Raw genomic sequence first — 4859 nt, forward strand, 5'->3', positions numbered from 1 at the left:
CGTCGACCGATAAACTCTCTGCTTGTTTTCTTTGTTTTCAAAGCTGCTCGCGGTCGACCGGATTTTCCGTCGGTCGACCGAATTCATCATTTCGGTCGATCGAACATTCTGACGGTCGACCGAAAGTTTATTCGGTCAACCAAGACTTTTTTCAAACGGTCGTTTGCCTTGTTTACTGTGCTTTCACTTAACTGTGTTTGGCACAGTCTGTGGCAATAGTCCGAAGAAGAGATTATTTTCTTAATTGGGAAGATTGAGTTGTGATTTTAAAATGTTTAATCTCTTCTATTTAAACCCAGACTTCTTCTTCTTCCAGTTGCCCTAACTTCTGCTGAAAAACCAGAGAGACGCTGTCTTCTGAGAAAAATTTTCAAACTCTGTTTTCTTTGGTTTTTTCAGTACTCTTTCTTTTTGCCATAGGGTCTTGTAAAGAGAGAGTCTTGCATCATTTCTACTGTTGTGTGAGTGTGATCTTGTGTAGATCAACTGTGAGGGTGTGGGATCTGTTGAGATCAACTGTGTAGTGAGAGATTGAGAGGCAATCGCTGTGTAGACGAAGTTCCGGCTTCCAAACCGGGTGTGTAGTGGATTTCTCCTCGAGAGTGGGGAGTGGGGATGTAGGTCAGCGGACCGAACCTCGTTAACACATCGCGCGTCAAAGGATAACAATTCCTAACCATATCTCTTTTACTTTAATCGCATTACTGTTTTGTGGTTTGCTTGTGTTTAATTTTATTGCATATTAGAGCCTCTTGACCCTAATCACCCCCCTCTAGGGTCCAACAATTGGTATCAGAGCTTGGTCTCTATATTAATTTTTGGTTTAACCACCTTAGAGAAAAGATCTAATGGAGGCCTCTTTGAATATGCATATGTTAGAAGGATAATCCACCACTAGACCACCACTCTTCACCGGGAGCAATTTTGCTTATTGGAAGGCTATGATGAAAATTTACCTTCGTTGCATTGACCTTGACATCCTAGAGCTCATAGAAAAGAAATATGTAGAGAAGTCCAAAGTCGGGAACATGACCGAAGAAGAAAGGCACAAAGCCAAGGCCATGAACGCCTTAATCTGTGGTCTTTCCCCCAATGAATACAATAGAGTTTCCACGTGTGCAACCGCATACGAAATTTGGGTAAAATTATGTATCACACATGAAGGAACCCCCCAAGTTAAGGAATCTAAGATTAGTGGACTTATGCATGATTATGAGCTATTTAAAATGCTTCCTAATGAATCCATTGATGCTATGTTTTCCCGTTTTACTAATATCATCAATGAATTACATGGTCTAGATAAGCAATTATCCATTCAAGAGATGAACTACAAGATACTTCGCTCATTGACTCCGGCATGGGAGCCCAAGGCTACGGCCATTGAGGAAGCTCATGACCTCACTACCTTAGCTCTTGATAGCCTCATCGGAAAGCTCAAAGTGCATGAGAAGAAGCTCAAGGGGAAGGAGAAGGAAGAAGTGCCATCACGTGAAGTTGAGGAGCCGTCACCAAAGTTGAAGACCATAGCTCTCAAAGGAGCTAGTGACAACTCATCTTCGTCATCAGATAGTGAAGTCGATTTTTCTAGAGAAGTGGCTCATCTCTCTAGAAGAATCTCTAGACTCATAAAAATGAACAAGAAATTTAACCATTGATCTAACAATAAGTTTTCCTCTCGTGTAGGTAAATGTTTTGAGTGCAATGAACCGGGTCACATCGCTAAGGATTGCCCTAAGCTCAAGGAAAAGTACATGAAGTACAAGAAGAAGAAGGCTATGTATGCCGGATGGGAAGAATCCGAACCAAGTGATTCGGATAGTGATGAAGAAGGAGCCAAACTTGCTCTTCATGACCCAAATGTTTGTTTCATGGCAAATGAACATGAGGTAATATCCGAGGCCGAAAGTGAATCTTTCTATATGCAATGTGATATAGCTATGGCTTTAGAAGAATTGAACTTTGAATTTAAAAGAATGTCTAAAGAATATTCTTCTTTTAAAAAATTGCATGCCTCTTGTGATGTTAAGCTAGAACAATTAACAACCTCTCTTGCTCTAAAAGATGAATTGCTAGGAGATCTCAATTTTGAGAATAAGCAATTAAGATCAAAGATTGAAAGATTAGAAATTGAGAGTTGTAGAACTAGACCCAAAGCAATTAAGATCAAAGATTGAAAGATTAGAAATTGAGAGTTGTAGAACTAGACCCACTCATGCTTATGTTAACTATAATCACCATGATAGAAATAGGTAAATTGAGAGTTGTAGAACTAGACCCACTCATGCTTATGTTAACTATAATCACCATGATAGAAATAGGTTACATGGTTCTAACATCCGTACATACAAAAGAAATTTTGTATGCACTCATTGTATAAGACATGAACACATTTCTACTCATTGTAGAATTAAAGATAACCATGATTTTTATAGAATGATGTAGGTATCCAAAGGTACCAAAACTACTAACCACCAAGGACCCAAGACATGAGTACCTAAAGCTACTACACCTTCATCTTCATCTTTTGTAGGGAACGTCACGGCAACGACGTAAGGACATTAGTATGAATAAAAAAATTGTTTTTATTGCTAATCACAAATCTAATGTATACATTTTTGAGATGAATGAATTAGTGAATCAAGATGTGAAGTGTCTTGCGGCAATTGATGAAAATCCTTGGATTTGGCACAAAAGACTTGGACATGCAAATATGGAGTTAATATCAAAATTGTCTAAGAGAAATCTTGTGAGAGGATTACCTAGCTTGCACTTCATCAAATATACCACATGTGAGGATTGTGTTAAAGGTAAACAAACGAAATCCTCTTTCAAATCCATCAATGAGGTATCAACTTCTAAACCCTTGCAATTACTTCATCTTGATTTGTTTGGTCCTATGCGTGTTACCTCTCTTGGAGGCAAACACTATGTTTTTGTGATTATTGATGATTTTTCTCGTTTTACATGGATAATATTTCTTGCTAAGAAAAATGATTGTTTTGAAGAATTTTCTAATCATGTCAAAAGAATTGAAAATAAAAAAGATTTGAAAGTTGTTAAAATAAGAAGTGATCATGGTGGTGAATTTCAAAATGAATTTTTCTATGATTTTTGTGCTCATCATGGTATTACTCATATGTTTTCCGTTCCTAGAACACCACAAAAAAAATGGTGTTGTTGAACGAAAAAATCGCACCATACAAGAGATGGCACGCACTATGCTTAATTCATTTGATTTGCCAAAATATTTTTGGGCGAAAGCCGTCAATACGGCTTGCCATGTTTTGAATCGTGTTTTGATTAGACCAAAGCTTAAGAAAACTCCTTATGAACTCTATTATGGAAAAACTCTTTTCATTGGCTATTTTCGTATCTTTGGTTGTAAATGTTTCCTAAAGTTTGGAAATTCACATCAAACCATCCAAAGGAACAAATCATTGGGAGTCCTTCAAAAGGAGTTATTACTCGCTCAAAAGCTTTGAGTGAGTGTGGTAATGTTGCATTCTTATCTCAACTAGAACCTAAAAAGATTAATGATGCTTTAAATGATGAATTTTGGGTTTTGGCTATGCATGAAGAATTAAACAATTTTCAAAGAAATGAAGTTTGGAAGTTAGTTCCTAGACCTAACAATGCTAGTGTTATTGGTACTAAGTGGGTTTTTAGAAACAAACTTGATGAACATGGCATTGTTACTAGTAATAAAGCTCGTTTGGTTGCCCAATGATACAATCAAGAGGAGGGCATAGACTATGATGAAACCTTTGCACCGGTTGCAAGGTTAGAATCTATTAGGATGTTTTTGGCATTTGCTAGCATTAAAAATTTTAAACTATTTCAAATGGATGTTAAAAGTGCTTTCTTAAATGGTTTTATAGAAGAGGAAGTGTATGTTGAGTAACCCCCCGGCTTTATAGATTATGCTTTCCCTAATTATATTTACCGGGTTCAAAAAGCTTTATATGGGTTGAAACAAGCTCCTAGAGCTTGGTATGCTCGCCTCTCTAGTTTTCTTGTTGAAAATGGTTTTTCTAAAGGAACAATCGATAACACTCTTTTTGTGCGAAAAAGGAAAAATGATTTCATTTTAGTTCAAATATATGTGGATGACATTATTTTCGGTGCTACTAATGAATCATTGTGCAAGGAATTTTCTAAAGTTATGCAGGATCACTTTGAGATGAGTATGATGGGAGAGCTTACATTCTTTCTCGGGCTCCAAGTCAAGCAAACTAAGGATGGGATCTTCATTTCACAAAGCAAGTATGCGAAGGAATTGGTGAAGAAATTCAAGTTGGAGAATTCTAAGCATGCGCCTACTCCCATGAGTACTAGTGTTAAGCTTGATGCGGATGAGAGTGGTGAAGATGTGGACCAAAAACTATACCGAGGTATGATAGGTAGTCTTCTTTATCTCACCGCTAGTAGACCCGACATCATGTTTAGTGTGTGTGCATGTGCACGTTTTCAAGCATCTCCAAAAGCATCTCATTTAATTGCGGTTAAAAGGATCATTAAGTATGTTAATGGAACTTTTAACCTTGGTTTATTTTATCCAAGAAGCACTTCTTTTGATTTATATGGTTTTTGTGATGCCGACTTTGCCGGATGTAAGGTAGATCGCAAGAGTACTAGTGGAACATGCCAATTCTTAGGAAATTCCCTTGTTTCTTGGGCTTCCAAGAAACAAAATTGTGTTGCATTGTCCACTACGGAAGCGGAATACATTGCCGCCGGCTTATGTTGTGCTCAAGTTTTATGGATGAAACAAAGTTTAGTTGACTATGATTTGAATTTTCAAAATATTAAAATCTTTTGTGATAACACAAGTGCTATAAATATTTCCAAAAATTCGGTTT

Source organism: Asparagus officinalis, chromosome 1 (assembly GCF_001876935.1).
Source record: "Asparagus officinalis chromosome 1, Aspof.V1, whole genome shotgun sequence".
In the NCBI taxonomy this organism is placed as follows: Eukaryota; Viridiplantae; Streptophyta; class Magnoliopsida; order Asparagales; family Asparagaceae; genus Asparagus; species Asparagus officinalis.